General features: G+C 44.0%; 1 protein-coding gene and 1 pseudogene across 5 annotated transcripts in view; one reads left to right on the top strand and one right to left on the bottom strand.

Moving 5' to 3' along the window:
• PHLDB3 (pleckstrin homology like domain family B member 3) overlaps window positions 1-9,338 on the bottom strand; it is a 48,887-nt gene extending 39,549 nt beyond the window's left edge. For 3 of the 5 annotated variants that reach the window (XM_069741520.1, XM_069741519.1, XM_069741522.1), the window contains exon 1: window positions 9,204-9,336. The gene's annotated coding sequence lies outside the window, so the exon portion shown is untranslated. Of the gene's footprint in view, window positions 1-9,203 lie in introns of all 5 variants that reach the window. The other 2 variants (XM_069741521.1, XM_069741523.1) reach the window with 1 other exon arrangement.
• On the top strand, window positions 3,886-4,755 carry LOC138652159 (RNA-binding protein 25 pseudogene; annotated as a pseudogene).
• Window positions 9,339-27,613: the final 18,275 nt, after the last annotated feature.

Genomic DNA, 27,613 nt, shown 5'->3' with positions numbered 1-27,613 from the left:
TCAGAGAAGGGACTCAAGCAGCGCAGAGTATTTCAGAAGAGGAGAGTGCTGATCTTATGGAAGCTTGTGATCTGTAAGGACACGACTGCATGTGACAAATCCAAGATGGGAGGCAAGTGAGATATCATAGAAGGTGACTTGTTATAAAAAGGAGGGTCCGTCCACAGCAGCACAGAGTATTTAAGAAGGTGACTACGGAGATCTTATTGACAGCCATGATCGCTCCGGTCATGTGAGAATAGAAGTATCTTGAGGTGTAAAGACACAAGCGAGAGATTATAGACTCAAATTGTGGAAGGAGCGGCACAGACTATTTCAGGAAAGTATCGTAATGACGGTTATAGTTCAAGCTCTATATTTCTAGTAGTCCCGATGACCTGACCAATACCGGGCTGATGATGTCACGGGGTGAAATCATGCAATATTCTTCATTCATATGGAAATAACCTAATTGCCATGTATCACAAACAGAGCACGGAGTCACCATGAGCCGCATACCACAGGACGCAGTCAGGAAGGCATTGTGATGCCAAACACACAAGGCAAGCAGAGTGTTTACATCCAGATCTGTTAACTCATGTACCCCCATCATCACCTGCAAATCTTCAGCATATGTTCAACTGTGTCCAGTCTGGATTCTCTGAGAACGGCACTAGTTGCTTAAAGGGGGTTATTCCCATTTTCAGATACGGCAATAGTCGGATAGAGCTCGTAAATTCAAGCAAATTTTCAATTTACTGCTTTTTAAATTTTTCAGCCGTTCCTGAGATATTAACACTTTTCTTTTTTGTTTGAAGCTCGTTGCCTAGGAAACCGACCAGTTTTTAGTTTGTCAGCATTGCACTGACGCTGACGGTGGTCAGTCTCTAAGGCAACGGAGCTGCAATCGAAAGAAAAATTGTAATATCTCAAGAACGGATAAAAATTTTAACATACAATAAATTGCAAAATTCCTCGTAATTACGAGCTCTATCTAACGATACCCATTTTGTGAATATGTGGAAAACCCCCTTTAAATCGTCTATTTGCTACAATGTATCAGTCTGTAGTCTAGTCCACCACTAAGGCTTGTCTAGACGGGATAGATTTGTTTCAGCGCTGCCTGTGTAGCTTTTTTTTGCCTCTAAACATAAATAAGATTGATTCCATTCACCAAAAGCAAGCGGAGATCTTGAAAAATTCGAGAAAGGGGAAGTATCTTATAAAGTTGTAGAACTGTTCGTTATAACATCTATATTATAGCCGTTTTCACCCTCCTCCCACCCCGTTCATCTCGAACTTCCTGATTCTGCAGCTTATCTCATTTTTAGTTCCTAATCTCGTTGTCCAATTTACAAGAACAACTCTTGCAGCCAGGTAGACATTTCTCTTGTCCTCACACAATCCCGAGCATACAGTAACAAGAGGAGATCTATCATTGTTCATCCAGAGCCTCTTGGTTCACGAACAGAATACCAGAACCGCAGTGCATACTGACGCGCAGGCATACATTTATTTGTTGCTGCCATGAATAATAAAGATATTGGGTGTAGTAGTACTCAGATGTAAAATATGCGGAAAATCCTGCACTGGATGTTCCGTTTACGACCTGTCGCTGACATGATTGACGGCCGGATGACCGTCCCTGCTCTGGAGCCTGGCGGGGTAGGTGATAGGAGTCGCCCATGGATGTGTTTGTGCATGTTTAAGAGATGACATTCTCCTTTATCAGGTTAAAAAAAATTAAAAAAAAAATTTTTTTTTCCAACTCTACTCCTAAAATAAGGTTTCTTCTCCAACATCCAAGCAGCTGTCAGGTAGCATGGTGCATACATGTACAAGACTATACAGGAGGGGATATTCCCAATTCCAGCTGGCTTAAAGGGGTATTCTAACATAACAGTGCTATGGCGTGGCTTAAAGGGGTATTCTAATATACGGAGTCTATCATCCAAAACAATGCCCAGATTATAACGTATAAGACGGCATTTGAAAATCCTACTTCTTCCTGCAGAGATAACTGAAATATCTGGAGTGATAAGCGTTGGAGCCCCAATGTGGTGGAGGCCCCTAGGCAGCAGCCTGTTTTGCCTTCCCTATAATTCAACCCAGCGTGATGCAAAATACCACTGTTCTCTTACATAATGTGGACCTGAAGGTGAAGGAAAGTGCTGCCATTGTCCCCCCAACAAAATATAAAATAGAAGAACATGTTCAGCACATTACAGATGTTTTCATCCACAGGGTGGTGTTGGCGCGGGCCTGCGGGGGCTCATCGCCTCTTAAGTGACGGTTTAACCACCAGTCTGTACTTCCGTGATAACTGTTCATGTGCCAAGAAAAGGAGGAGACTTTTTTTTAGATCATGAGACGACGCGTTTCGGAACAGGTTCAGCACGTATCTGTATGACAAGAGCGGGGAGGGAGACGATTCCTGACAATGATTTGAATAGGAGGGAATGACAGAGCCGCGCCTGATTTCCCTGCCTTACCTTATCTTTGCATTCACATCATGAAGGGCTACAGTCATCATTTGCGTTTCGAGGGGGGGGGTTTAAGTCCCTTTTTTTTTGTCTTTTGGTATTTGCGGAAGTTTTACCCAAATTCTTCAAAATGGCACACTGGTTTTATAAAGTTTGCGCAAAATAAAAATATATTTTCTATGAATAATAATAATAAAATAAAATATATTTTATGAACAATAATAAAATAAAATATATTTTTTATGAATAATAATAATAATAATAATAATAATAATAATAATAATAAAATAAAATTTATTTTTTATTTTTGTCTTTTGGGGACCAGTTTTTTGCACATTCTGCTAAAATGTTGCAAAATTTGCATGTACATTAAATTCCGCAGGGGAGATAAGGGAAGACATTTGTGGCAATTGATGAATAGGACACACCCAGTTGGTTAAAACAAAAGGCCAGATTTATATACAGGGAAGAGGAGGCTATATCTAAGGAAAGCAGAGGCGCAGGAACAAAAGAAAAACATCGCCGGATGCGAGAGAACAGTGAGATTTATACCAGGTAAAAAAAAATAAAAAAATATGGCCTCAATTCATCAAGCAGGTTTCGAGAGTTTATTTTGTGATAGCGCTTTTTTTTTTTTTCTCGGAATGGCATCATTTTGCGTTTTACGCCAGCCCTTAGATTTTTAAGTGGGAAAAGTTTAGGTGGGAGAGGGCATCGCTGAACAAGTCATCATAACTTATGCCGAAAAGTGCCGTAAAATAGGATGGAACTGGGATCTGGTCCCTGACTGGTGGACATTCCTTGCGTTGGCAGATCTCTAAACGCATTTGATGCATCTTAGTCCACCAGCAATAGCGCCATTAAGATAGGTCTAGATGAATCAGGGCCTACAAATATATGGCAAGTGATAGGTCTTCCCTAAACGGGCGGTCTCAAGTTTTTATATGTAGGGATGAGGCGACCTGAACTTAAAAGTTTGGGGTTCGTACTGGATACTTAGTGTATGGGGGTAAACGCCGAACACGGACTTCTCTCATAAGAGCAAGAGTGAGATAGTGAGAGAGAGTGAGATAGTGAGAGAGAGCGAGAATGCGAGAGAGAGACAGCGAGAAAATGAGAGCAAGAAAGCGAGAGAGCGCAAAAGAGACAGCGAGAGCAAAAGAGACAGCGAGAGAAAGATTGTGAGAGACAGTGAGAGCAAGAGAAAGTGAGAGAGACAGTGAGAGCCAAAGAGACAGTGAGAAGAAGAGAGAACGAAATAGCGAGAGCAAGCGAGAATGAGAGCAAGAGACAGCGAGAGCAAGCGAGTGACAGCGAGAGCAAAAGAGACAGCAAGAGAGCGAAAGAAAGATTGTGAGAGAGACAGTGAGAGCCAAAGAGACAGTGAGAAGAAGAGAGAACGAAATAGCGAGAGCAAGCGAGAATGAGAGCAAGAGACAGCGAGAGCAAGCGAGTGACAGCGAGAGCAAAAGAGACAGCGAGAGAACGAGAGAGCGAAAGAAAGATTGTGAGAGAGACAGTGAGAGCAAGAGAACAAGAGAGCGAGAGAAAGTGAGTGAGAGAGACAGTGAGAGCCAAAGAGACAGCGAGAGGAAGAGAGAACGAAAGAGCGAGAGCAAGCGAGAATGAGAGCGAGAGACAGCGAGAGCAAGAGAACGAGAGAGAGACAGCGAAAGCAAAAGAGACAGCGAGAGAAAGATTGTGAGAGACAGTGAGAGCAAGAGAACAAGAGAGCGAGAGAAAGGGAGTGAGAGACAGTGAGAGCCAAAGAGACAGCGAGAGGAAGAGAGAACGAAAGAGCGAGAGCAAGCGAGAGACAGCGAGAGCAAGAGAACGAGAGAGAGAGACAGCGAGAGCAAAAGAGACAGCGAGAGAACGAGAGAAAGATTGTGAGAGACAGTGAGAGCAAGAGAAAGTGAGAGAGACAGTGAGAGCCAAAGAGACAGTGAGAAGAAGAGAGAACGAAAGAGCGAGAGCAAGCGAGAATGAGAGCGAGAGACAGCGAGAGCAAGCGAGTGACAGCGAGAGCAAAAGAGACAGCGAGAGAACGAGAGAGCGAGAGAAAGATTGTGAGAGAGACAGTGAGAGCAAGAGAACAAGAGAGCGAGAGAAAGTGAGTGACAGCAAGAGAAAGAGTGAGAGCAAGAGAGAAAGAGAGCGGGAGACAGCAAGAGAACGAGAGAGAGTGAGAGAAAGCAAGACAGAGCGAGAGAAAGCGAGAGAGACAGCAAGAGTAAAAGAGACAGCGAGAAGAAGAGAGAATGAGAGAAAGATTGTGAGAGAGAGACAGTGAGAGCAAGAGAACAAGAGAGTGAGAGACAGCAAGAGACAGAGTGAGAGCAAGAGAGAGTGAGAAAAAGCGAGCAAGAGCGAAAGAGAGAGTGCAAGAGCGAGAGATATTTTCCAGCTCCCAAGCTCGGGTCCTCATTGTTTTCTATGGGGTTCAGGTTCTGGTTGAAGTTCAGGTAAAGTTCTGGCACCTGAAACAAACTTTGGAATAAATCTCAGGTAAGGCACCAGAACCCAAACTTCCACGGGTCCACTCATTATATGGTTAAAATGACCAAGTGTTCAAAAAAAAAGGAAAAACAAACATCATGAACTCTTATTAAAAATCCTTTCAGCTCTCAAGAACAGAGGGGATTTTTAAATCTATGTGTACAACTCGCAGCCTAGGTTACCGGCCATCACTGCAGAGTATAAGAGGTGGTCGGTTACCTAGGCCCATATATTCTGTACTAGTGCATATGGAGGTCGTAGTGATGGGGGAGGAAGGGGTCCAGCACTAGAGACCCCCTGTATGAGCTAGAAAGGTTCCTACAAATCTCAGGGGACTTTGTGTGACCAGATTGTCCCTTTATGTGACAACTGTAGAAAAGCATCGGACCTGTTTACACTCACGCCCCCCCCCCCCCCCCCCAGGTGTAATGGCCGCCATTGTGCCATATGCCAGATTGTAAGTCCGGGGGGCCGGTACGGTGTCCCCATCCGTCTCCCGTCATAGAATATTCCAGCAAAAAAACCATCACGTGTACAATAAAAGTGACTTTTATGGGAATGTTTTATGTCCTGGTAACAGCGCGGCGCTGAGACCCCCTTATTTTGGGGTTTTGGGGGTTTTTTTTCACACTATTTCACACTTGGCCATTCATGAGGCCTGAGCTCAAAGCCTCCATTGTGATTTACTGCCAGGATAAAAAGAGGGGAAACAGCCCAGCAAGACCATAACAAAGGACGCTGGAGCTGCCAGCCAGTAACCGGCGGAAGAAACCTTACAAAATAAAAAACCCTGACTGCCTCAAAGTACAGGGTCACAAGTGGCTTATTTACGGTAATAGGGTGACTTTCAAGATGGCGGCATGGTTACATTCATTAGCTTAATATATCTTCATGTAAACTAGGCCTCAATTTTCAAAACGGTCTTTGTTGTCCATAGCAACCAATCAGAGATCAGCTTCCATTTTTGCAGAGCGGTTTAAGAAATAAAAGATGAGCTCCGATTGGACAGTTTTTCAATCAGACACAATTGAAGTCTGGTATCAGGTTTTGTCTTAGCTGCCCCTAACAACCAATCAGAGCTCAGCTTTCATTTCTTAATCCAATATGGAAAAATGTGACGCTGAACTTTGATTGGACGGTTTTATCACAGACGCATTTGAAGTCTGATATCAAGTGTTTGTTTTTACCTGCTCCTGGCAACCAATCAGAGCTCAGCTTTCATTTCTTAAACTGCTCTGTAAAAAATGAAAGCTGATCTCTGATTGGTTGCTATGGGAAACTAAGGTAGTTTTGAGAAATGAGGCCTAGTAAGTCGTCTTTCCCTCGTTGGTATATCCGTTTTTTGGGAAAGCTGCAGATATAGAGATAGTTGGAAGGAAGAAGCACATTGTATTTGTAGTCTGCCACCATGGAGATACATAGTTGTGCATAAGAGCTGTATACCCGAAACGGGAGGAGGTTTTTATTAAAGATTTTTTTGGTTATTTTATGCCGATTTGGGGGTTTTCGAAATATTTACACCAGAGCAAGAGTCACGGAGAAAAGGCGAGTCATGAGATAGGGCAGAACGCCTCCAGACATGGCGCCCACCTGTGACCTGATGTCTCCACAGGTGTCGCCATATGTCCTTATCCTCCACATCCAATTAGACGTAACATTATACAAAACCCCAAACAATCAGACCCAGAGGACATTTTACTTTGCTAAAATCCGACCCTTTATCTTATTGGAGCCTGAGGGCGCGTTTCGGTCCGCCATGCTTTACACTGCATCGCCGCTCCTTCTATTTCTTTGCAGCTAAACCCGTAAACTTGGAGCAGTAAAGATACGCCGAGGGCCCCGATAAAGGGAGGAGAGGGGGGTTCTGCTTTATATTTCTACCAGTCACCGCCATATTGTCTCATTTCCTTTCCTAGACCCCAGTCCCCGGGCTAATGAATGCCAGACTGGCAGGAACATCGGATCAAAGGTAGATTTCAGTCGGGGCCCATTACGCAGGCAGAGCCAGCGGTCGCCGTGTGTTCACTGTGCCTTGTGTGGCGGGATGAATGCCCTTATTCAGGCTGCGTCTTGATTAAAGCCAACATGGCCGACCCCCTCCCTACGGGGGCGCAAATTTACCAGTAAACATATGGAGGATGCATCTAAACACGTCACCGAGAACAATGGCGGAGGAAGTACTGATTACGGGGGACCCTTTAAGGACCGGTTTTAAAGTGGGCAACTGCACGGGACCACCGTGAAAATGAGAATTCCAGTTGCGCTAGCACTTAGCAATGAATGGAGGTAATATTTGGGAAGCGAATTGTAGCATCATGCGGGGCATATATGGCGGCAGTAAAGGCACAGCGGACACTGTAGAAATAACGGAAAATAAATACTATTTGGCGGTATTACGTGGCTTCTTAGCAGATTTTATTTTGGCACTATTTGGCGGTATTTTTCTAGGTTGTTAATAGTAGTATTATTATCTTGGCACTATGTGGTGGTATTATGTGCTTTGTTAATAGCTTTTTATTATCATGGCAGTATATGGTGGGACGAGTGGGTTGTTCATAGTCTTAACTTGGCACTCAGTGACGGTATTATGTGGGTTGCTTATAGCAGTATTATCTTGGGGCTTAATAATGGCATTAATAATAAGTCTGGTAGTTACATCTTGGCACTATATGGTGGTATTATGTGAGCTGATAATAGCTGTATTCTTCTAGCGGTATACAGTTTGGTGGTATTATGTTTGTTGTTAATAAGTATTATTATCTTGGCACTATGTGGTGGTATTATGTTGGTTATTAATAAATAGTATTGTCTTGGAATTACGTGGTAGTACTATGTGTGTTGGTATACTATATGGTCGAGTTGATAATATCAGCATTATCCTGGCAGTATTATGTGGGATGTTCATAGTAATATTATCTTGGCACTGTGTGATAGTATTATTTATGTGGGTTGCTTATTGCAGTATTATCTTGACAATAAATAGTGGTATTATGTGGGTTAATAATAAGTACTATTATTTTGGTGCTATATTATATGCAGTGTTACTAGCCTTATTATCTAGGCACTATATGGTGGTATTATATGCAGTGTTAATAGCCTTATTATCTAGGCACTATATGGTGGTATTATGTGCATTGTTAATAGCCCTATTATCTAGGCACTATATGGTGGTATTATGTTAGTGGATGATAGCAGTATTATCTTGGCTGTATAAGCTGGTATTATGTGGGATGTTAATTTTCTGTGGGTTGTTTATAGCAGTATTTTCGTTCCACCGTGTGATGGTATTTTGTGGGTTGCTGATAGCAGTATTATCTTGACACTAAATAGTGGTATTATATGGGTTGTTAATGGCAGTATGTGGGCTATTATGTGAGTTTCTAATAGAAGTATTATTTTGGCACGTTATGGCAGTATTATGAGTGTTGGAATTCTGAAAAAAGTGATTCTGACTTCATAGCTTTCTGCCCCAGTTCTGCACCTTATCCCCCCCATTTGCCTTCTCCCCATGTAACTAGTCCCCATCCTTGATAAATGCATTATTCTAAGTTCACCAGTCTGACATTCAGGAGTCTGGGAAAGCTGAGTGACCGCTGAGTTGGTGTCTTGGTTGTCACCCATAATGTACATTAAAATGCTTCACATAGATAAATTATATATAACATCATAAAAACCGCCACATCCGAGAAACATGAACGATTTTCTCCGAGGGACACATTTCCATTGGTCGGAGACAACCATTTCTTCACCACGTCAAGGTTATTTTTTGCATACAAGAGGAAAAAAAAAAAGATTTTTATGTTCTGTGCCCAATATTCATCCACTTTTGGTCCAACATCCATGTGCTTTTTTGTTCACAGATTTTTTTTTTACAGACAGTTGTTTTCGCACAGACACAGAAAACACGGACGTATGAACAACCCCATAGACTACGAAAAACACGGACAGAACACGTACATGAAAAAAAATCTGTCCCTATCACTGCGCCTCCGTACTCCGGGACTAAAGGTGAAAGCTCACACAGTCATCGTCATAATAACTAATCTGATATATGGACGATCGCCCCACTGGTCAATGGCCATATAATGTGCCCCAATGGTCCACAGTTGGCCCCCGTGAGTGTTGTAGTTTGTAGAGCCGCAGGTTGGACCCCCCACTGTAATAACACCCCTTAGAACAAACTTATTGAAACTCCAGATCCAGTGAATTTCCTAAACTTCACCTGCGCCCTACATGACTTACCTTACTCCTGAGAGATCCAAGGGCAAAGTGTCCAAGGGTCACCAGAACAACAGGCAGGCACAGAGGTTAGCACAGTGCAAGAGCAGCCCAGAGCCCCAGCATTGCCTGTGTGCAGCACACACACACTGACACAGCTAATGATTCACACCACTGGGCTCCCAGCTCTGTGACACACCTCTCATTGACCTAATCCTTCCTCCTCCTCCTCCTCCTCCTCCTCTGTTACCCCCCATGCTCTCACCTCCTCCTCCTCTGTTACCCCCCATGCTCTCACCTCCTCCTCCTCTGTTACCCCCCATGCTCTCACCTCCTCCTCCTCTGTTACCCCCCCCATGCTCTCACCTCCTCCTCCTCTGTTACCCCCCCATGCTCTCACCTCCTCCTCCTCTGTTACCCCCATGCTCTCACCTCCTCCTCCTCTGTTACCCCCCATGCTCTCACCTCCTCTGTTACCCCCCATGCTCTCACCTCCTCCTCCTCTGTTACCCCCCATGCTCTCACCTCCTCCTCCGTTACCCCCCATGCTCTCACCTCCTCTGTTACCCCCCCATGCTCTCACCTCCTCCTCCTCTGTTACCTCCCATGCTCTCACCTCCTCCTCCTCTGTTACCCCCCCATGCTCTCACCTCCTCCTCCTCTGTTACCCCCCATGCTCTCACCTCCTCCTCCTCTGTTACCCCCCATGCTCTCACCTCCTCCTCTGTTACCCCCCATGCTCTCACCTCCTCCTCCTCTGTTACCCCCATGCTCTCACCTCCTCCTCTGTTACCCCCCATGCTCTCACCTCCTCCTCCGTTACCCCCCATGCTCTCACCTCCTCCTCCTCTGTTACCCCCCCATGCTCTCACCTCCTCCTCCGTTACCCCCATGCTCTCACCTCCTCCTCCTCTGTTACCCCCCATGCTCTCACCTCCTCCTCTGTTACCCCCATGCTCTCACCTCCTCCTCCTCTGTTACCCCCCATGCTCTCACCTCCTCCTCCTCTGTTACCCCCCATGCTCTCACCTCCTCCTCCGTTACCCCCCATGCTCTCACCTCCTCCTCCTCTGTTACCCCCCCATGCTCTCACCTCCTCCTCCTCTGTTACCCCCATGCTCTCACCTCCTCCTCCTCTGTTACCCCCCATGCTCTCACCTCCTCCTCTGTTACCCCCATGCTCTCACCTCCTCCTCCTCTGTTACCCCCCATGCTCTCACCTCCTCCTCCTCTGTTACCCCCCATGCTCTCACCTCCTCCTCCTCTGTTACCCCCCATGCTCTCACCTCCTCCTCCTCTGTTACCCCCCATGCTCTCACCTCCTCCTCCTCTGTTACCCCCCCATGCTCTCACCTCCTCCTCCTCTGTTACCCCCCATGCTCTCACCTCCTCCTCTGTTACCCCCCATGCTCTCACCTCCTCCTCCTCTGTTACCCCCATGCTCTCACCTCCTCCTCTGTTACCCCCCATGCTCTTACCTCCTCCTCCGTTACCCCCCATGCTCTCACCTCCTCCTCCTCTGTTACCCCCCCATGCTCTCACCTCCTCCTCCTCTGTTACCCCCATGCTCTCACCTCCTCCTCCTCTGTTACCCCCCATGCTCTCACCTCCTCCTCCTCTGTTACCCCCCCATGCTCTCACCTCCTCCTCCTCTGTTACCCCCCATGCTCTCACCTCCTCCTCCTCTGTTACCCCCCCATGCTCTCACCTCCTCCTCCTCTGTTACCCCCCATGCTCTCACCTCCTCCTCCTCTGTTACCCCCCCATGCTCTCACCTCCTCCTCCTCTGTTACCCCCCATGCTCTCACCTCCTCCTCCGTTACCCCCCATGCTCTCACCTCCTCCTCCGTTACCCCCCATGCTCTCACCTCCTCCGTTACCCCCATGCTCTCACCTCCTCCTCCTCTGTTACCCCCCATGCTCTCACCTCCTACTCCTCTGTTACCCCCCATGCTCTCACCTCCTCCTCCTCTGTTACCCCCCATGCTCTCACCTCCTCCGTTACCCCCATGCTCTCACCTCCTCCTCCTCTGTTACCCCCCATGCTCTCACCTCCTACTCCTCTGTTACCCCCCATGCTCTCACCTCCTCCTCCTCTGTTACCCCCCATGCTCTCACCTCCTCCGTTACCCCCATGCTCTCACCTCCTCCTCCTCTGTTACCCCCCCATGCTCTCACCTCCTCCTCCTCTGTTACCCCCCATGCTCTCACCTCCTCCTCCTCTGTTACCCCCCATGCTCTCACCTCCTCCTCCTCTGTTACCCCCCATGCTCTCACCTCCTCCTCCTCTGTTACCCCCCCATGCTCTCACCTCCTCCTCCTCCTCCTCTGTTACCCCCCATGCTCTCACCTCCTCCTCCTCCTCTCACTTCTCTCATAATCCCCTTATCTCTTGCAAAACAAAGCTTTTTGTATAGGAGAGGACTTTACAGTATCACCTCCTCTTTTTTTTGTTAGAAATAGTTTCTGCCAGGAGGGTGGGGATGTATATGGGATTTTATTTTTATTTTATTTTTTTTTATTTTTTTTGGGGGGGGACCAGTTATAGATGCAGCAATGATCAGCCATAATCCGAAGTAAAGCAATAGGACCCGACCTAGAAATCTGTCCCATATAATATTGTATAATTGTGCAGACATTGGCCACATTCCACGCCGGATGTGAATAATTCCCATTTTTCCATCCGATATACTAAATGGTTTTTTTTGTTTGTGTTTACATATTTATTTATGTATTTATTTAATTTATTTGTTTATGCTATTTATCCTAAAAAAAATGTTTTATTAATTGTGTTTATTTAGTTTACGTGTCCTAAAACTTTTATTTATTTATTTCATGGATTAACTTATTTATGTATTTCATTTATTTATCCTAAAGCTTTTATTTCATTTTTTTTTTGTTTATTTTATCTTGCAACTTTTATTTATTTATTTCGCTTTAATTATTGTATTGTTAACGTTGTTACTTATGACTGTTGTGTTTGAAACTGTTAAACTGTCAAGCGCTGCGGAATATGTTGGCGCTATATAAATAAAGATTATTATTATTATTTATTTCATTTATTTCTTCGTTCATTTTATTTATCCCAAACCTTTTATTTATTTTTGCATTTATTTTATATATTTAATTTATTTATGCTAAAGCTTTTATTTCTTTATTTCATTAATTTATTTATTTTATCCTAAAACTTTTATTTATTGATTTCTTTTTATTTGTTTATTCATTTTATTTATCCTAAATCTTTTATTTATTTATGTGTTTATTTTATATATTTAAATTTATACTAAAGCTTTTATTTGTTTAAGTATTTCATTTATTTATCCTAAATCTTTTATTTATTTCATTTATTTGTTTATTCCTTTATTTTATTTGTCCTAAATCTTCAGGTGGCTATTAAAGGGGCTATCCGGCCTTTTAAAAAAAAAACAACGTTATTTCCTGTCCATTTGATAGACGATAACTTTCTGATCACTGGTGGTCTGACCGCTGGGACCCCAAGTGATCCGAACGGTGGGACTCTACACGGAGCGGAGGTGCTCATGCTCAGCTTTTACGCTATTTGGAGCCCGTTTTTTGTATGCAGTCCCATAGACAATGAATGGGGCAGAGATCGGGTGCAGAGACCCATTCTCAGGGTTCCAGATCTCATGAACACTTGGGTTCCAAGAGGTCGAAGTCTCAGCAAACCTCAAGATATCACCTATATTTTGAGGATTTTTTTGTCCCATCTTAGCAAAATATCACCTATCCACCCACTAGGACCCCCTCTGATCTTGTGAGTGGGTGCCCTGTCTGGACAGAGCAATGGTCAACCAACATTGTCCTCGGGACTGCTCATAGTTGTACTTGCCAGTCCCAAGGCCGAGGATTTTGGAGCCTGTTCTCAGAATTATTAGGACCCCCAGTAAACAGCTGATATTAGGAACACTCGTTCGACAGAGTGTAAAAGGGCTTTAGGATAGGCCATCATCATCATCATATCGGTAAGGCCATGTTCACACGTTCAGTATTTGGTCAGTGTTTTACATCAGTTACAAAGGAACAATCAGAGGAAAAGTATAATAGAAACACGTCACCACTTCTGCATTTTTCGCCCACTCCTGATTTTGGCTCACAGATACTGATGTAAAATACTGACCGAATACTGAGCGGGTGAAAGTGGCCTTAGAGTCCGACACAAAAATGCTGCCACCTACAGGTTTTAGGCTATAAACTACATGCTCTTCATACTGCTGAAACATATAGCAGCACTGAAGGAAATGGAACCATCACTGGGATGGTACTTGGAAGTCCGAGCCACGGTGAAACATCAAACTCATGCTTGTGAGGCTGCCCCTTTAAACAGCTGATTGGCAGGGGTGCAAAGAGTCGACTCTTTGCACCCCTGCCAATCAGCTATTTCAAGGGGCTTTGCGGCGAGACTGATATTAATTTGCGGGGAGACATAACGTGAGGAGAGCCACATATACGTGTCCCTCAAGCCTGTGGTTACCGGAATTACACAGACCGACCAAGAACCACAGAACAAGAACCCTGCTGTAGATCCCAGAGGTAGCACCTGCACCTATCAGCTTTATAAATGTCATAAGCCTTATAATAAGCCTTCGATAAATCAGCACATACATCGAATCTGTGCAGCCGCTTCTGCCGGCACCCAGACTACTAATCTCCGCCAACGCGCCCCGCGTCCGTGTTATCGCCCGTGTACTGCTCCGCTCTTATCGTTCCCAGCAAGCATAAAAATAGCAGCACAGATGAGCGGCATCTGCACGTACACCCATAATGGAAGCACACGGAATAAACGGCGCCCCCTGCTGCTCATGTCCCAGTATGAATGTCAACATCTAGGCCAGGATTCCACATTTGGTCACTCCTAATAATGCAATTCCTGATTATTTAAAGGGATCCCCAATCTTTTAGATCTATGCAACATGTATAACCCATAACACCTTTACTTTAGCTCTAAATGAGCGGTATTACGTGGGTGCAGCATATGTCAGCTAAACTTTTTTTAAGTGGTCCGCCGTTATGGTCAACATTTCCTATGTTGTCCAAGAAGCCAGGAACATGATCAAAGTGTCAGTAACTAATGAGCAGCTGTATGCCTCCCATCAGTGCACGGCCTGACCAATGCAAGGTCCTTAATCATCGAAAATTTCGCCATATGACCCCGCAGCTGCCCTTGGAATGCTGGACAGTCGGCCTCCATCTACAAATGGATTGTACCACTTATGGGACTTCTTGTCCGTCACCAGTGATACAGCTGCCATAGATAGGCTATAGCTGGACATGGTCATGGCGGGTAAGTGTGTATGTATTATTCATAGGGAAAGTGAAGAACACCGCTATCAGACATCTCTCGCAGTCATGTATCCCCCAGGAGAACTCCAGATGTCCTTGTTATGTCTCTTCATAACAAAGTCATAAGATTGTCTATTTATTTACCTGTTCAGGTGCTGACACCAGCTGATAGCAGATCACATCAGAGAGTCAGCTGTTTAACATGCCATGGACTAAGGGTGTGTATCTATAAAAGTATATATATAAAAATAAATACGGACATTATTCAGACAGTTCAGATGCATTTTGGAAGACTATAACTACTATAATACTGCCCCTATGTACAAGAATATAACTACTATAATACTGCCCTCTATGTACAAGAATATAACTACTATAATACTGCCCCTATGTACAAGAATATAACTACTATAATACTGCTCCCATGTACAAGAATATAACTACTATAATACTGCTCCCTATGTACAAGAATATAACTACTATAATACTGCTCCCTATGTACAAGAATATAACTACTATAATACTGCTCCTATGTACAAGAATATACCTACTATAATACTGCTCCTATGTACAAGAATATAACTACTATAATACTGCTCCTATGTACAAGAATATAACTACTATAATACTGCTCCTATGTACAAGAATATACCTACTATAATACTGCCCCCATGTACAAGAATATAACTGCTATAATACTGCTCCTATGTACAAGAATATAACTACTATAAATACTGCCACTATGTACAAGAATATAACTACTATAATACTGCCCCTATGTACAGGAATATAACTGCTATAATACTGCTCCTATGTACAAGAATATAACTACTATAAATACTGCCACTATGTACAAGAATATAACTACTATAATACTGCCCCTATGTACAAGAATATAACTACTATAATACTGCCCCTATGTACAAGAATATAACTACTATAATACTGCTCCTATGTACAAGAATATAACTACTATAATACTGCTCCTATGTACAAGAATATAACTACTATAATACTGCTCCTATGTACAAGAATATAACTACTATAATACTGCTCCTATGTACAAGAATATAACTACTATAATACTTCTCCTATGTACAAGAATATAACTACTATAATACTGCTCCTATGTACAAGAATATAACTACTATAATACTGCTCCTATATACAAGAATATAACTACTATAATACTGCTCCTATATACAAAAATATAACTACTATAATACTGCTCCTATATACAAGAATATAACTACTATAATACTTCTCCTATGTACAAGAATATAACTACTATAATACTGCCCTCTATGTGCCAGAATATAACTACTATAATATTGCCCCCACCATTGTATAATATAGGGGTATAATAAAATGCAGGGCCTTCTTTATTGGGCACTAGTTGCTAACACTTTCCTCCGTGATTTGGGCACAGGCTCATAGATTATCTCATCTGTTGGGTATAGGATGTGTTGTGTAAGTGGGCAGTGCCAGCACTCACCCGGGATAATAAGCACTGACCTCACTGATGGGACTGACTGCATGCGACAGACATGTGACAGTGAGAAGATGGAAATGACATCATATATAATGACATTATTATACTGTAAGGGCTGGGTTACTATTTATGGGGTGTCCGACCACAACAATTATATTTTCCCCTAAACCCTTTTAACTACATCTTAACAGAAAGTCTCCATTGAATGTTGTCCTCTGTATTGTGTTATTATCACATCCCTCCGAAAATGACTGTTGGCAAGAACTCTGCTTACTGTCAGTGAATGGATTAGAACCCCTATAAAGTGACAAACTGTTCACACAGCTGAAAGAGCAGCACTAGCAGCAGGTCAGCAGAGGGGTAATGATGGCGGCCAGTAACCGTGTCACAGCCCCTATAACAGTGGTCAGATCCAGTCTTAGTCAGTGGCTCTTGGAGCGCCCGCTAGGACCGTGGGGTACTCGGTATCAAGCCGGTTCTGTTCTTAAAGGGGAAGGTCACGGTGGCAGTGACCCGGTCCGTGGCCCTGAGTGTCCAGTAAAAGGGGGTTAATGAAAATGGGAATAAAGTCTAATTTAGGAATCTTCCTGACGCCGCCTGTGGTATTCGGCCAAGGGGTGGCTGATGCTGCTTAAAGGGGTCCTCTGGGGCAGCTTAGAGGGTATAGCTCCCCACAGGTAGAGCTTGGTCTCCAGGGCTCCCGCTGTAGCCGGTAAGAGGGATGGTTGACCATTGGGTGCAGGAAATAATTGCAGGACACAGCGATAACAGTTTCCTTTACCTTTTACTGGTAGAATTCAGGTACAGTCCAGGGTACAGGTACAGCTGATGGTGGGGTCCGGGGAGCCTGGAAACAGCTTGGGATCCACTTAGTCGGTGTCCCCGGTCTCTTGGCGCTTTCCTCTGTGGTGTGCCCACTTATAGCTTCAGACCCCAGGCTCCTCTCCTTTTGCCTCCTCTCCTCTCGCTGTCCCTACCAGACTAACTACTAACTCCTCCTCCAGCCAGAATATATAGGGAAGCTACCCTGAAGCTGGGATTAGAGCTCCCTCTGCTGGCCTGGACGGTATTGCATGTCAGTATTACCTGACTAAGGGACCCCTCCTTGTTTCCAGGCATGACGTCACCTCCCCCCTGTGAGGAAGGCAATACCATTGTGGCATCCGGACTCCTGGGGGGCCGCACTCTCATAACGCATCCAACATTCCTCGGTGCCCCCAAAACTCAACTTTCAACATCTCCTTGAATACAAGACAAGAACCATAAAGATGAGAAACACCAGACACACAACTACCGGCCAAAGCCAAACCTTATGCCCGGGGAGCACGTCATAACCTCAAAAGGGCTTGAAATGCATCAGTATTAGCAGCTGGGAGTTTTTCGGTATTTTTGGGTGGAGCACAGTGAAATAATGGCGGGTTTTTCCATTCTCAGGCTATGCTGGCCCTGGCTCAGATCTTGTTTTGTCGCCTCCTGTGGTTTTCGGCAATTTGTTGAGTTTTTGACTATTAGTCTCAGCCTCCAGGCGGCCTCCTCCGTCCCCTCTGTGATCATAATGATGGGGGGCGGACAGGACGTTTGCCGACAGCTCACACATCAACTACCAATTACCGAAAATCTCCCTGCCCATTATAAGGCTCATCTGGAAATCAACACCTCGTAAAAATGATTAGATCCGCCCCACCAGGAGGGTCATCTCCACTCCAGGGATCTGTCATCCATTTGTAGGGGAACCAGGATTGAAAAAAAAAAAAATTAAATCCATTATAAATGGAGCAAGAATGGAAGATACTGAATTGTAAAATATTGTGTGATCAGAAAATTACCTTTTGTTTAAATCAACTTTTTATGTTAAATTATTATTTATTTAAATTGCAATAAATCTGTATAAAAAAAAAATATAGAAATCTTGCAATTCTCACAACGGCCACTTGGGGGTTTTCCTTTTTTTTTTTTAGACGCTTACTTCCTTTTGTTTCAGGAAATGCACACGCACATTAGCCTTAAAGCATCTAATGAGCGTGTGCAAAAAAATCACTGTGAAGGGAGGAGGAGGTGACATGGTGATTAGTGGAACCTGTGTTATCAGAACCTGTTATGGTTATCCTGCCTGTGACGATAAAGAGGCTGCTGAAAACCGTTCCCAAAAGAACATGAAAAGCTAGTTTAAAATAATCCTAGTGGCCAGTGTGAAAATTACAGGATTCAACAGGCTGGGGTGAGAATCGGGAAGCCCCCATACACATCAGATCAATTTCCAGTCTCGAAGGAATTGGTGGTTTTAGATACCTTTTATCTCATTTTTATTCGCTGCCGGTACAATAGGTACTGGGCTGGTCATCCCAGTACCTATTGTACCGGTAGATCATGATGAGCAGGTTCTTGTTTTTTTTGCAGCTTTGTGATCCTGATTTCATTTGTGAACCTTTCCCCAGAGAGGGGCCATTGTGCCACCACCACTAGAGTGCTAATTATCCAAATTCTCAGACCAGTCATAAATCACTGAAACTGGAGAATATGCGGGGAGGGCCTGGGTGCTGGTTGTGATTAGTGCCGCCCATACACCACTGTGATAGGTATCACTTTCATGGCCTCCTGGTGGTGACTGGTAATGAGCCCCCAGCAGGGGATCCAGGACCATTTAGATAAGAGCAGTCATAGGAATAATGATCATTTTAACCCCTTCACCACCTTGGGTGCCGTAAACTTGCAAAAAAAAGTGCAATTCCACAATAATTTATTTTCCATGCTCACTAAATGCTAAAACTGACCTGCTATTATGATTCTCCAGGTCATTACGAGTTCGTAGACACCAAACATGGCTAGGTTATTTTTTTATTTAAGTGGTGAAAAAAAACCTCAAAGTTTGTAAAAAAAAAATGGCGCTTTGTCCAAGATCCGTAGTGTCTCCATTTTTAGGGATCTGTGGCTGGGTCATAGCTTATTTTTTGCGCGTCGAGCTGTCGTTTTTATGAATTCTGAACAGATGTGATCTTTTGATCGCTGTAAAAAACAAAAAAAGAGCTCACTGACAGATTCTCAGTTTACTCATTCTGCAGCCAGCAATAGATACTGCAGGACAGAGGCTGCAAAAGGCAACAGCAACGTCCTCCCCTCCTCCACCTTACCGGGCGAACCCCAGGACGATGCTAAACCCACCGCCTATTGTTTACCAGTTATTAGGAGTAAGTTGCAGTATAACGGTAGCATTACTTGGGCACTATGTGGCGGTTTTATGTTACCTAAAATTATAACTAAAGAAAGGTCTTAATAAAATAAGCGGGGGGGATCCACTTGGCATCATTTTCAAGAATGATGTGCGGCATTTTTGGAAGGTAGGATGGAGGGGTCAAGGATAAAAGTGGCGCCAAATCCGATACGTATTAGTGGGGGATGGGGCACGCCGATCCAAAATCCAGGTCTTTACCCTACGGAGGAAGCGAGTTAACCTTAGACATGGGGGTTTCTCCATTGTTGACCCGCGGCGCCAATTGTATGCGGTGCCCCCTGCGAGGAGCACATAGCACCGCACGTACATACAAAGAGCGCGCAGTACGGTATACACCGTATCTGACATGTGCAGCCCCTCAGAGAGCAAAACCAGAACTTGAAAGGCTGCAGAACTGTTTCTGACCCAGAACAGCAGCTCCGGGACCTGGCGGGTAACTGAGAGCAGATGTCTGCAGGCCAAGGATAACCACTGACATCTGGAGCGCTCCCGCTATTACCAGTCCTGTGTAAACACCAGAACTTCCTGCTGCCTCCAACTAGGAACTGCAACTGGGACTCTCACTTCAAATTCCTCCCAGAACACAGCTTATGTGTGTACACAGTGACTGCACCAGCAGAATAGTGAGTGCAGCTCTGGGGTATAATACAGGATGTAACTCAGGATCAGTAATGTAATGTATGTACACAGTGACTGCACCAGCAGAACAGTGAGTGCAGCTCTGGAGTATAATACAGGAGGTAACTCAGGATCAGTAATGTAATGTATGTACACAGTGACTGCACCAGCAGAATAGTGAGTGCAGCTCTGGGGTATAATACAGGATGTAACTCAGGATCAGTAATGTAATGTATGTACACAGTGACTGCACCAGCAGAACAGTGAGTGCAGCTCTGGAGTATAATACAGGATGTAACTCAGGATCAGTAATGTAATTTATGTACACAGTGACTGCACCAGCAGAACAGTGAGTGCAGCTCTGGAGTATAATACAGGATGTAACTCAGGATCAGTAATGTAATGTATGTGCACAGTGACTGTACCAGCAGAATAGTGAGTGCAGCTCTGGGGTATAATACAGGAGGTAACTCAGGATCAGTAATGTATGTACACAGTGACTGCACCAGCAGAATAGTGAGTGCAGCTCTGGGGTATAATACAGGAGGTAACTCAGGATCAGTAATGTAATGTATGTACACAGTGACTGCACCAGCAGAATAGTGAGTGCAGCTCTGGGGTATAATACAGGATGTAACTCAGGATCAGTAATGTAATGTATGTACACAGTGACTGCACCAGCAGAATAGTGAGTGCAGCTCTGGGGTATAATACAGGAGGTAACTCAGGATCAGTAATGTAATTTATGTACACAGTGACTGCACCAGCAGAATAGTGAGTGCAGCTCTGGGGTATAATACAGGATGTAACTCAGGATCAGTAATGTAATGTATGTACACAGTGACTGCACCAGCAGAATAGTGAGTGCAGCTCTGGGGTATAATACAGGATGTAACTCAGGATCAGTAATGTAATGTATGTACACAGTGACTGCACCAGCAGAATAGTGACTGCAGCTCTGGGGTATAATACAGGATGTAACTCAGGATCAGTAATGTAATTTATGTACACAGTGACTGCACCAGCAGAATAGTGAGTGCAGCTCTGGGGTATAATACAGGATGTAACTCAGGATCAGTAATGTAATGTATGTACACAGTGACTGCACCAGCAGAATAGTGAGTGCAGCTCTGGGGCATAATACAGGATGTAACTCAGGATCAGTAATGTATGTACACAGTGACTGCACCAGCAGAATAATGAGTGCAGCTCTGGGGTATAATACAGGATGTAACTCAGGATCAGTAATGTATGTGCACAGTGACTGCACCAGCAGAATAGTGAGTGCAGCTCTGGGGTATAATACAGGATGTAACTCAGGATCAGTAATGTATGTACACAGTGACTGCACCAGCAGAATAGTGAGTGCAACTCTGGGGTATAATACAGGAGGTAACTCAGGATCAGTAATGTAATGTATGTACACAGTGACTGCACCAGCAGAATAGTGAGTGCAGCTCTGGGGTATAATACAGGATGTAACTCAGGATCAGTAATGTATGTACACAGTGACTGCACCAGCAGAATAGTGAGTGCAGCTCTGGAGTATAATACAGGATGTAACTCAGGATCAGTAATGTAATGTATGTACAAAGTGACTGCACCAGCAGTATAGTGAGTGCAGCTCTGGAGTATAATACAGGATGTAACTCAGGATCAGTAATGTAATGTATGTACACAGTGACTGCACCAGCAGAATAGTGAGTGCAGCTCTGGGATATAATACAGGATGTAACTCAGGATCAGTAATATATGTACACAGTGACTGCACCAGCAGAACAGTGAGTGCCGCTCTGGGGTATATAATACAGGATATAACTCAGGATCAGTAATGTAATGTATGTACACAGTGACTGCACCAGCAGAACAGTGAGTGCCGCTCTGGGGTATATAATACAGGATATAACTCAGGATCAGTAATGTAATGTATGTACACAGTGACTGCACCAGCAGAATAGTGAGTGCAGCTCTGGAGTATAATACAGGATGTAACTCAGGATCAGTAATGTAATGTATGTACACAGTGACTGCACCAGCAGAATAGTGAGTGCAGCTCTGGGGTATATAATACAGGATGTAACTCAGGATCAGTAATGTAATGTATGTACAGAGTGACTGCACCAGCAGAATAGTGAGTGCAGCTCTGGAGTATAATACAGGATGTAACTCAGGATCAGTAATGTAATGTATGTACACAGTGACTGCACCAGCAGAATTGTGAGTGCAGCTCTGGGGTATAATACAGGATGTTACTCAGGATCAGTAATGTATGTACACAGTGACTGCACCAGCAGAATAGTGAGTGCAGCTCTGGAGTATAATACAGGATGTAACTCAGGACCAGTAATGTAATGTATGTACACAGTGACTGCACCAGCAGAATAGTGGGTGCGGCTCTGGAGTATAATACAGGATGTAACTCAGGACCAGTAATGTAATGTATGTACACAGTGACTGCACCAGCAGAATAGTGGGTGCGGCTCTGGAGTATAATACAGGATGTAACTCAGGATCAGTAATGTAATGTATGTACACAGTGACTGCACCAGCAGAATAGTGAGTGCAGCTCTGGAGTATAATACAGGATGTAACTCAGGACCAGTAATGTAATGTATGTACACAGTGACTGCACCAGCAGAATAGTGGGTGCGGCTCTGGAGTATAATACAGGATGTAACTCAGGACCAGTAATGTAATGTATGTACACAGTGACTGCACCAGCAGAATAGTGGGTGCGGCTCTGGAGTATAATACAGGATGTAACTCAGGATCAGTAATGTAATGTATGTACACAGTGACTGCACCAGCAGAATAGTGAGTGCAGCTCTGGGGTATAATACAGGAGGTAACTCAGGATCAGTAATGTAATGTATGTACACAGTGACTGCACCAGCAGAATAGTGAGTGCAGCTCTGGAGTATAATACAGGATGTAACTCAGGATCAGTAATGTAATGTATGTACACAGTGACTGCACCAGCAAAATAGTGAGTGCAGCTCTGGGGTATAATACAGGAGGTAACTCAGGATCAGTAATGTAATGTATGTACACAGTGACTGCACCAGCAGAATAGTGAGTGCAGCTCTGGGGTATAATACAGGAGGTAACTCAGGATCAGTAATGTAATGTATGTACACAGTGACTGCACCAGCAGAATAGTGAGTGCAGCTCTGGAGTATAATACAGGATGTAACTCAGGACCAGTAATGTAATGTATGTACACAGTGACTGCACCAGCAGAATAGTGGGTGCGGCTCTGGAGTATAATACAGGATGTAACTCAGGACCAGTAATGTAATGTATGTACACAGTGACTGCACCAGCAGAATAGTGGGTGCGGCTCTGGAGTATAATACAGGATGTAACTCAGGATCAGTAATGTAATGTATGTACACAGTGACTGCACCAGCAGAATAGTGAGTGCAGCTCTGGAGTATAATACAGGATGTAACTCAGGATCAGTAATGTAATGTATGTACACAGTGACTGCACCAGCAGAATAGTGAGTGCAGCTCTGGAGTATAATACCGGATGTAACTCAGGATCAGTAATGTAATGTATGTACACAGTGACTGCACCAGCAGAATAGTGAGTGCAGCTCTGGAGTATAATACAGGATGTAACTCAGGATCAGTAATGTAATGTATGTACACAGTGACTGCACCAGCAGAATAGTGAGTGCAGCTCTGGGGTATAATACAGGATGTAACTCAGGATCAGTAATATATGTACACAGTGACTGCACCAGCAGAATAGTGAGTGCAGCTCTGGAGTATAATACAGGATGTAACTCAGGACCAGTAATGTAATGTATGTACACAGTGACTGCACCAGCAGAATAGTGGGTGCGGCTCTGGAGTATAATACAGGATGTAACTCAGGACCAGTAATGTAATGTATGTACACAGTGACTGCACCAGCAGAATAGTGGGTGCGGCTCTGGAGTATAATACAGGATGTAACTCAGGACCAGTAATGTAATGTATGTGCACAGTGACTGCACCAGCAGAATAGTGGGTGCGGCTCTGGAGTATAATACAGGATGTAACTCAGGATCACTAATGTAATGTATGTACACAGTGACTGCACCAGCAGAATAGTGAGTGCAGCTCTGGGGTATAATACAGGAGGTAACTCAGGATCAGTAATGTAATGTATGTACACAGTGACTGCACCAGCAGAATAGTGAGTGCAGCTCTGGAGTATAATACCGGATGTAACTCAGGATCAGTAATGTAATGTATGTACATAGTGACTGCACCAGCAGAATAGTGAGTGCAGCTCTGGGGTATAATACAGGATGTAACTCAGGACCAGAAATGTAATGTATGTACACAGTGACTGCACCAGCAGAATAGTGAGTGCAGCTCTGGAGTATAATACAGGATGTAACTCAGGATCAGTAATGTAATGTATGTACACAGTGACTGCACCAGCAGAATAGTGAGTGCAGCTCTGGAGTATAATACAGGATGTAACTCAGGACCAGTAATGTAATGTATGTACACAGTGACTGCACCAGCAGAATAGTGGGTGCGGCTCTGGAGTATAATACAGGATGTAACTCAGGATCAGTAATGTAATGTATGTACACAGTGACTGCACCAGCAGAATAGTGAGTGCAGCTCTGGGGTATAATACAAGAGGTAACTCAGGATCAGTAATGTAATGTATGTACACAGTGACTGCACCAGCAGAATAGTGAGTGCAGCTCTGGAGTATAATACAGGATATAACTCAGGATCAGTAATGTAATGTATGTACACAGTGACTGCACCAGCAGAATAGTGAGTGCAGCTCTGGGGTTATAATACAGGAGGTAACTCAGGATCAGTAATGTAATGTATGTACACAGTGACTGCACCAGCAGAATAGTGAGTGCAGCTCTGGAGTATAATACAGGATGTAACTCAGGATCAGTAGTGTAATGTATGTACACAGTGACTGCACCAGCAGAATAGTGAGTGCAGCTCTGGTGTATAATACAGGATGTAACTCAGGATCAGTAATGTATGTACACAGTGACTGCACCAGCAGAATAGTGAGTGCAGCTCTGGGGTTATAATACAGGATGTAACTCAGGACCAGTAATGTAATGTGTGTACACAGTGACTGTACCAGCAGAATAGTGAGTGCAGCTCTGGAGTATAATACAGGATGTAACTCAGGACCAGTAATGTAATGTATGTACACAGTGACTGGACCAGCAGAATAGTGAGTGCAGCTCTGGAGTATAATACAGGATGTAACTCCGGATCAGTAATGTAATGTATGTACACAGTGACTGCACCAGCAGAATAGTGAGTGCAGCTCTGGGGTATAATACAGGATATACAGGATCAGTAATGTAATGTATGTACACAGTGACTGCACCAGCAGAATAGTGAGTGCAGCTCTGGAGTATAATACAGGATGTAACTCAGGATCAGTAATGTAATGTATGTACACAGTGACTGCACCAGCAGAATAGTGAGAGCTGCTCTGGAGTATAATACAGGATGTAACTCAGGATCAGTAATGTAATGTATGTACACAGTGACTGCACCAGCAGAAGAGTGAGTGCAGCTCTGGAGTATAATACAGGATGTAACTCAGGATCAGTAATGTAATGTATGTACACAGTGACTGCACCAGCAGAAGAGTGAGTGCAGCTCTGGAGTATAATACAGGATGTAACTCAGGATCAGTAATGTAATACATATTCATAGTGGCACAGTTTATATATGTATAGTTCTTACATATTATCTATAATAATAATCATGCAGGGGGCACCATATACTCACTTATATCATCTGTATATAATGAACATGGGTTTTGCAGGTAATTGGTCTGAAATATGTTTCCCGTTAATAATATCTCGGCCTCCGGCGCAGAATATAAGCTGTGTCCTCCGCAGGTCGCCCGTCCGTCCCCAGCAGTCACCACTAATGAGCAGCAGATGGACGCAGCATTAGATCCTCCAGCTGCACTTTATTTTGTTAAGTATTTTAGGAAGTTTCTGTTATATTTCGGTAATGCACGGCTCCTGCGCTGATAGAAGCCATTACTTACAGCTGTGACTGATTGTAGGGCATATTCACAAATCTTCATATAGGACTTACCATCATTTTGTAAGTGTTCAGAACTCAGCAATTTTTTACATCTGGTTGTGAGCTAAAAACTGATAAAAACTGACGTCCCTCCAGCTCTATGGTGGTTTGGGGGTTAACAAATAATATTCCTGATGGTTTAAGATCGTTCGGGGGTAATGGAGGTTGTTTAGGACATTTGTCATAATTTACTTCTATTTAATCTGAATATATGCTAAGATAAATCTCCACTTTACTATTTTACAGTCCTAGAGCTACAAAATAGAGTTCTCAGCATTCACCACTAGAGGGCAATCACTGCACAGGAATTCATAGCTACTATTGAGCTCATTAAGCCTTATGCGCCATCTGGTGGCAACATAAAGAATTTCATCATTTAATGCTGATTGAAATGCAGTTCAGAGGGGGTTAATAGTAGGTATTTTCCTCTACATACATTAACAAAAATTGGAGAAAATCTGCAGCATTTGCTAAGACAAGTGAATGGGGTCTCATTGTGAACAGAAAGGTACTGAGACTTCATGTGGGACCTTATAGAGAACAGTTTGGTAGCCATAATAAGTTACTGCAAGGACATGGCAGATGTATTGTAAGGCTCGGGATGATAGGAAACTTTATACCATAGCATCATCGATAATGGAACTTGTTTGTGCCAAAACTTCAGAAGACGAGGACTGAAGTCCTTCCATGCTATTTAGTCATTGCCTTACGAATCGGCCGTTATTTCGGTGGCGTTTTGCCTTTCGTTTTCCGGTGGTCTGTGGATAGGCGAGGTGGTCCCGCCTCTAAAAACGAAACCAGAGGCTTTAAATATTAGCAACATCGTCCTCAAGAAATCTTCTTTTCCCAAGATCAAAGGAAGATCAGATAGGCCGGGGTGTTTAGAGTCTCCTGTTCTGCACCAGAACCTTTTGTCCTAGTTCCTAAGTTTACGGAACCAGGACCAGGCACTTTTGGCTGAAGAGGATGGCTCCCACTTACCCAATTGTTGTCCTTACTTCATTGATGTCTGGAGGCATCAGAGGTTGACGCTTTAGGAGTAGAGGCAGATAAGGGCGGGCCCGAGCGCATAGGTCACTGGTCCTCCGCCTGGTAGGTTCATTCTGAGTTGTAAGTTTTGTTGTTTTTCTTTTAAGGTGCACAAAACCCATTGTTTGGATTGTTGCACGCTCATGTTTCTTGGGCAGTTCAAAAGAGCGAATTATAAGCCAAGAACCTCAGGTTTTGAGAACTGTAGGTGTTGCGGAGAGGTTTGAGGTGGACACGAAGAGGTGGTGAACATGAGGAGACTTCTACTCCCACCATTCCAGTTATCCAGACCAGCGGGAATGTAGAACACCTTCGGTTCTCAACAGCCTCATGGGATCGGATCTGGACAGCTTTCCTGCTTTCTTCTCCAAGCTAAAAGTTCTCAAGTCTGAGATAATACCACAAGTGGTCTGGGAGCAGGGATGTGAACTCAGTAGAGCGAAGGGCGTAGAATTGTCAATATCCACATGGTTTGTTTGGTCAACTTCCATTCTAAAGCCGGTCATACACATTAGATGGTTGTCGGCCAAACGATGCTTCGACCTATCGTTTGACCAACAGCCATCTCAACCGACTCGGATGAGCGTTTCATGCGTTTTCTATGAGAAAGCTGCTGACTGACGCGTTGGCCAACCATGAGATCGGCAGTCCGAAATCGGACATTTCCGACCTGACA

This window comes from Ranitomeya imitator, chromosome 10, assembly GCF_032444005.1.
Source record: "Ranitomeya imitator isolate aRanImi1 chromosome 10, aRanImi1.pri, whole genome shotgun sequence".
NCBI classification, from domain to species: domain Eukaryota; kingdom Metazoa; phylum Chordata; class Amphibia; order Anura; family Dendrobatidae; genus Ranitomeya; species Ranitomeya imitator.
Note: the sequence above shows the minus strand (reverse complement) of the source record. Positions and strands in the feature narration are given on the sequence as shown.